Source organism: Babylonia areolata, chromosome 23 (genome assembly GCF_041734735.1).
Source record: "Babylonia areolata isolate BAREFJ2019XMU chromosome 23, ASM4173473v1, whole genome shotgun sequence".
Classification (NCBI taxonomy): domain Eukaryota; kingdom Metazoa; phylum Mollusca; class Gastropoda; order Neogastropoda; family Buccinidae; genus Babylonia; species Babylonia areolata.
In genome coordinates, this window is record NC_134898.1 from 10,127,519 (window position 1) to 10,135,018 (window position 7,500).

Below are 7,500 nucleotides of genomic sequence, written 5' to 3' on the forward strand. Positions count from 1 at the left end.
TACCTAGATTGATGTCTTCTGTCCGACTTCTGCTCCCTTCTTCGTCTTGAACTCTGATCAACAGTCCCGACCGGCGGAATACTTACCGGTGTCGTGGCTTTTATGTACACCCTTCATTTTAAGGTACGGCGCGAAGAGATGATTGCTGACTCTCTAGTACTTACACAAGTTTGCTTTTGTTTTCTGCTCAGTAATACTCATAGCTTCTCTGATGGTTTGGTTTGCCTATAGAAAACTTACAAGTGATTTGTTTTTTCCTAGTAATGATACTCACAACTTCTCACAGATCTTATCTTGTCTTTGCCTCCACTGTCATTTCTACTGAGCACAGTCACTGAAGAACGGAACCTGCGGTTTGAAACCTTTGCACTTGCTGTCAAAGTGGGTCTTATCCTTTACGATCCACATTTTAATAAAGAATTTTTCTAGCTGTTACTCCATTCTAACCTTACTGATTTTCTTTTGTGGAAGGTGGTGTTGGTGTTGTTGCTTTTTTTTTTTTTATTATTGTTGTTATAATTTTGCGTTTAGCATCCGAAGCCAGTCTGGTATGTTTTATTTATCAAGGCATCTTGCTATAGCATCATGCCTACCGTGTGAACATCTCCTTGGTCCAGTCACACATATCCTACAGAAAGAATGAAGAGAAAAATACAGATAAATAGACACAGAGAGTGTTATGTAAGCAAGGTACTTGACTCTCATTCTTCCAGGCCTCGCCCTAAAGAGGTCAAAAGGTTAAAGATCTCATAGCCTTTGACGCTCATCGGAGCAGTGAATTCATATCCACAGGTGTCTAGGGCTCGACACTGGGGCCCAGTCCGTTCTTTCCGCCGTTTTAACCAAGTCAGGTACCCATTCACACCTGGGTGACGTGAGGGAAATCCGAACAAAGTGCCTTTCCCAAGGACACAACACCAAGCTGATTCTGGGGATCGAACCTTGGCCATGATTATGATCAGAAATCCAACGCCTTACCGGGTATGCCACGTCGCCTCCATAGAAACCTTCAAGAGGGACGAAATGAAAAGAAGAAAATCGTGTTCAAAAGGAAATGAATCAAAATGCAATGACAGCAATGCTGACACATTATAACGTGCATTGAACGTGTTCAGCTGTTAGTCCAGAGTTACACAGTGTGTAAATTAAACAAAATAAACCAATACAATTTTGGGGTGGGGGTAGATTTAGCCCTGACACCGGTATTCAAAAAGGCGGTGAACCTGGTTGCTGCAGTTATCACAAAGCGCGCGAGCAGTTCATCATCATATCTCTCTCTCTCTCTCTCTCAGTTGCTAACCTATCTCTCTTCCAGAATCCATGTACTATGTAGACACTATCATGAATGAACGATAGTGCTTTTCTCTGGCTGTGTGTGTGTGTGTGTGTGTGTGTGTGTGTGTGTGTGAAGGGGGTGGGGGGGGGCGTTATATATATACATGCGAAGAGTTCGTAGAGAGGCGCAGTGGATACTTTTCTTAGTTCTTGGCATACATCTGCGGAGTTAAAAGTGAATACTGGTATTCCGTTCTTTGATCTTGAAGGAGTTTGGTTGGTTGCTTTTCTGTTTTGTTGAGGACGGTTTTATTTTCTTTTGTTAATCGATTGATCAAAATTTGTTACAATATTTGTGGATTTGATTCGCGTCAGATTTAGTTGAATTTCTTTCTCTCCTTTTTTTTTCTAATTTTTTTAGTGTTGTCCTTAACACTCAGGTTAATGTTCCTTTATTCTTTTTAGAGATGTGTTTCCAGCGTCTTGCTAGATTGTTGATTAAAACATAATTCTTTTGTCCTTATGAAAAAAAAAAATCTATGCTGTAGAATCATTTCGTTATGCTCTACTGTCTTTTACAAAATCATAGTATATCGATATGTTAATTAAACTTTTTGTGATTTCATATATATTGAAGATCAACAGATAATTTCAAAATATATAAAGGATCAACCATTGAAATAGCTTTTCTTGTGCTTTTGTTGTATCCAAAGTTGTTGTTGGTTGTTTTGTTGTTGTTGTTGTCTTTGTTTTGTTTTTGTTTTTCTTTCTTTTTGGGGGGGTTGGGGGGGTGGACGGGGTGGGGGGGAGGGGGTGTTGTTTTTTGTTATTGTTTGTTTGTCTGTTTTTGTTTGTTTATTGTTGTTTTTGTTCATTTTTTGTTTATTTCTTTTGTACTTTGCTCTGTTTAAGAAGGAAAATAATAGTTTTATTTATTTCTCCATGGGTTTTATTTTCCGCTGTTTGTACTCTTTCTCTGGGTCTGCTTTTTTGTGCTTTTTTCGGTGTTGCTGTTTATGTGTGAGTGTGTTGTTTTCTTCTGATCGCATTCATCTAATACAGAGTTTTGCTTTGAGAACAATAATTAAGCGAATACTCCACTTTTATTTCGGTTTTGCAAGAACTTTTTGTATAGTTTCTCTTAATTCGACGTTTTGTGTTGTTGTTGGTGTTTGTTTTTTTTTTGTGTGTGTTTTTGTTTTTTGTTTTTTTGTTTGTTTTTTGAAGGGGGGGTGCGGGGGGTTTGGGTTTTTTTTGTCGTTGTTGTTTATATATTATGTTTTATTTTATGATAATGTTTTTTACAGAACTAGGGTAGGCTCTCAAGGACTGACAGACCAGCGAATTGGATTTATACGTAGGTCAGGCATCTACGCAGTTTTTGTAAGCAGATGTGGTGGTGTATATATAGATCAGTCCGCGCGCTTTGACACACACTTGAAACTGAAACGGAAGTGAAAGTGAAACTGTGCTTTTTCTCTCGGCATCGCTTGTTAACTTTCTAATGAAATAGCAAAACAAAACAAATCACCATTTCTGTTTTGAAAGAAACTTCTACTTTACTCACTACTTGCTTGAGTTTTGCCGCTGTTGTCTGCATTTATCCCAAGCAAGACAAAATCTCTTGTGAATTCCAACAAAATAAACGACACTCAAAGCATTGAATAACCTAAAGGGTGTGGAATAATTTCCAGGTTCCAGAAGCTGAGGAATTGTACATTAGTAAAATATATTTGTGAAATATATGCATCAAAACAGACATACCGGCTGAATAAAATAATAATAATATGAATTATTACGTCCTGATGTTGTGAGACGATCATCGGACAGAACACTTTGTCTGCAAAATAATTTGGAGATCTGTGAGCAGTTTTCTGCCGGGATTCGTTTGTGAAAAAGGAATCTGCTGTGAAATCAAGGAAAAGAAAGGTGAATGTTTTTGTTGTGATGTTTTCTTCATTGGCCTTACTTCCTGTGCGCATGCGTATCTTCTTCTTCTTCTTCTTCTTCTTCCTCTCCGTCCATAATTATATCAGTTATATATCTGTCATTTGTATATCTTCAATATTTCATCTTCACCGGCTTTTCTTTTAAAAGAAATTCATGCAATCTCATGATTTATTTCGTTTGGTTTCGTTAAACATGACTTGTTAAACTGTTTCCCTTGTTGCAAAATGTAGACTATTATTATGATGGTGATGAAAGACGACGAGGAAGAAAAAAAGTTTCAGTCTATTTATCAAAGCAGTAAGTACGATACTAGTACTACAGCCCTCGCAGTACGAGATATAACAGTAATTTATTGATATTATTTAACTGGGCTCTCTATCTGTAAGTGTCAAGAGATGGTTACTTAAGCAGAAAGGTCTGTTGACCTTTCCCGATTACTACCTTCTGTTCATGGATCGGTCAAGGATGTTCTCAGGGTGTATTGCCCATTACTGAACGAATTGCGTACATATATGTATATACAAAAAGATCGTCAGCATGTACGTATACTTAAAGTAAACGCAGTTTACTTAAGCGTATGGAGTTTAGCGTATATCTATAGCTCCACAAACTTTGACACTTCCTTGAAACTGAAATCAAAACTAAACATCCATGCACGGTTGTGATTTGGGTGGGAAACAGTCAAAGTAATAAAATGAAAGCATTTTTAAGTAGTTGAAATAAACAAAACAGAAGAAAACAGGAAAGTTTGAAGAAATATTTCCGAATGAAGAAAAAACTTATTCGAAAAACAGTTGACGTCATCCCTCCTCACTGTTGGTTTCTCTACCCTCTGTTTTTAGCGCAAGCGCACACTCACGTATGCATACGCACACACACACACATACACGTATACGCACGCACACATACTTACACACACACACACACACACACACACACACACACACACACACACACACACACACACACACACACACACACACACACACACACACATACTCAGACACGCGCGCACGCACGCACCACACACACACTCTCTCTCTTTCTCTCTCTCTCACAGACAGACAGACAGACAGACAGACACACACACACACACACACACACACACACACACACACACACACACACACACACACACACACACACACACAGAGTCACATACACACACGTATACGCACGCGCACACAACAACAACAACACACACGCACACGCACACAAACACGCAAGCACGCGCGTGCACACACACACACACACACACACACAAAGTCACACCTTCCCCTCACTACATTCTCCTCCCCCCTCGCCCCCCCCCCCTCGCTCCCCCTCCCCATTCTCACTCTCCTCCTCGCTCTCCTCCTCCTCCACATCCTCCTCTTTCTCCACCTTCTTCTCCTCCTCATTTACCTCCTTCTCCTCCTCCTCCACCACCACCACCTTCTTCTTCTCCTCATTTACCTTCTTCTCCTCCTCCACCACCACCACCTTCTTCTTCTCCTCATTTACCTTCTTCTCCTCCTCCTCCACCACCACCACCTTCTTCTCTTCATTTACCTTCTTCTCCTCCTCCTCCACCACCACCACCTTCTTCTTCTCCTCATTTACCTTCTTCTCCTCCTCCTCCACCACCACCACCTTCTTCTTCTCCTCATTTGCCTTCTCCTCCTCCTCCACCACCACCACCTTCTTCTTCTCCTCATTTACCTTCTTCTCCTCCTCCTCCACCACCACCTTCTTCTTCTCCTCATTTACCTTCTTCTCCTCCTCCTCCACCACCACCACCTTCTTCTCCTCATTTACCTTCTTCTCCTCCTCCTCCACCACCACCACCTTCTTCTTCTCCTCATTTACCTTCTTCTCCTCCTCCTCCACCACCACCACCTTCTTCTTCTCCTCATTTGCCTTCTCCTCCTCCTCCACCACCACCATCACCTTCTTCTTCTCCTCATTTACCTCCTTCTCCTCCTCTTCCACCACCACCACCTTCTTCTTCTCCTCATTTACCTTCTTCTCCTCCTCCTCCACCACCACCTCCTTCTTCTTCTCCTCATTTACCTTCTTCTCCTCCTCCTCCACCACCACCACCTTCTTCTCATTTATCTTCTTCTCCTCCTCCTCCACCACCACCACCTTCTTCTTCTCCTCATTTACCTTCTTCTCCTCCTCCTCCACCACCACCACCTTCTTCTCCTCATTTACCTTCTTCTCCTCCTCCTCCACCACCACCACCTTCTTCTTCTCCTCATTTACCTTCTTCTCCTCCTCCTCCACCACCACCACCTTCTTCTTCTCCTCATTTACCTTCTTCTCCTCCTCCTCCACCACCACCACCTTCTTCTTCTCCTCATTTACCTTCTTCTCCTCCTCCTCCACCACCACCACCTTCTTCTTCTCCTCATTTACCTTCTTCTCCTCCTCCTCCACCACCACCACCTCCTTCTCCTCCTCGTTCTCCTTTTCCTTCTTGTGCTCTCCTTCGTCCATTGCTTTCATTCGTTGCTCTCTCTCTCTGACTGTCTGTCCCTGTCTGTCTGTCTCTGTCTGTCTCTTGTCTCTCTCTGTCTCTGTCTGTCTGTCTCTGTCTCTCTCTCTGTGTCTCTCTCAGTCTCTCTCTCTCTCTCTCTCTCTGTCTCTGTTTCTGTCTGTCTCTCTCTCTGTCTCTCTCTGTGTCTCTGTCTGTCTGTCTGTCTCTGTCTCCCACTGTCTCTCTCTCTCTCTCTGTCTCTGTTTCTGTCTGTCTGTCTCTATCTCTGTCTCTCTCTGTCTGTCTGTCTGTCTGTCTGTCTGTCTGTCTGTCAGTCTCCCTCTGTCTCTCTCTCTGTCTCTGTTTCTGTTTGTCTGTTTGTCTGTCTGTCAATCTCTGTCTCTGTCTGTCTGTCTGTCTCTCTCTCTCTCTGTGTCTGTCTATCTGTCTGTCTCTTTCTCTCTCTCTCTCGACCTCTCTCTTGGTCCATTTCTTTCTTCTCTTCCTCCTCCCACACGACTGACTGTTGTTGTTGTTTTTTCTTTTCTTTGTGGCCCGGTCCCGGTCCCGGCGGATGTTTCAGATGACGCTGATGATGTGGGCTGGTGGTGGGCGTGTTGTTGTTCGCTGTGCGTGGCCAGGGTTAACTCTGCACGTGCTACATGGGACGACCCTGGCCGACTCCTCCTTTCGCTTACTTTCCTCCTCCTCCTCCTCCTCCTCCTCCTTTCCCTCCTTTCCCTCCTTTCCCTTCTCCTCCTCCTCCTTCCTATTATGTTCCCCCGTCTCCTCTTCCCTCTCCTCCTCCTCCTCACTCATTCTTCTCCTCGTCTGTCACCTTCTCCTCATTCTCCTGTTTCTTGACCTCTTCATTCTAACTCTAATTCTCATGCTTCTCCTCCTCCCTCTCCTTCTCCACGTTATTATCCTTCTCCTTCTCCTCCTCCTCCTGCTCGTTCTCCTCCTCCTACTTCTCCTCCTTCTTTTCCTTCTCCTCCTCCTGATCATCATTCTCCTTCTCCTTCACGCACGTCTTCGTCATCGACACACACCAAGTTCTTCTAATTGTAGGTAATAGAGAATCTTAAATCTTCTTGAGCTTTTTCTCGCCTTGAGCGCTCTCTCTCTCTCTCTCTCTCTCTCTCTCTCTCTCTCTCTCTCTCTCTCTCTCTCTCTCTCTCACTTCTCTTCTCTTCTCTCCATCTCTCTCTCTCCCTCTCTATTCTCTTTTCTCTTTCTTCTCTCTCTCGCTTCTCTCACTCTCTCTCTTCTACTGGTGCACCCCAAGGTACAGTGCTGTCCCCTGTTCTTTTTACACTGTACACAAATGACTGCAGAGGCACGGAGGAAACTCCTGTCATAAAATATTCTGATGATTCAGCAATTGAAGATCTGTCCAACTCTGATGCTATTTATTTCAGTGAAATTAAAAAGTTCTGTTCCTGGTGTGAGAAAAACTATCTGGATCTCAACGTATTGAAAACAAAAGAAATGTTAATAGATTTTCGGAAAGACCCCTTGCCTGTAGCTGACCTTGTTATTGATGGTCAAACAGTGGAGAGGGTCAATGAATATAGATATTTAGGGACCATCTTAGACAATAAGCTGACTTTTGACAGAAATGTTGATTCCATTCATAAGAAATGTCAATCTAGAATTTTTTGTTTACAGAAGCTTAGAAATGTTGGTATAAATTCAAATATTCTTCAAAGTTATTATCGATGTTGAATCGAGTCCGTGCTTACAGTTTCATTTATGTGCTGGTATGGAAGTTTGGGAGTGAGGAGTAAGCGTGTTTTGAACGATGTCATGAG

At 42.7% G+C, this 7,500-nt stretch overlaps 1 protein-coding gene across 2 annotated transcripts in view; it reads left to right on the plus strand.

Moving 5' to 3' along the window:
- The window catches only part of LOC143298229 (uncharacterized), a 70,876-nt gene that overhangs the window by 46,103 nt on the left and 17,273 nt on the right, over positions 1-7,500 (plus strand). The window contains exon 1 of one of the 2 annotated variants that reach the window (XM_076611032.1): positions 3,102-3,204. The exons of the other annotated variant lie outside the window; for it this stretch is intronic. The gene's annotated coding sequence lies outside the window, so the exon portion shown is untranslated. Of the gene's footprint in view, positions 1-3,101; positions 3,205-7,500 lie in introns of those variants that run through there. 2 annotated transcript variants of the gene reach the window in all.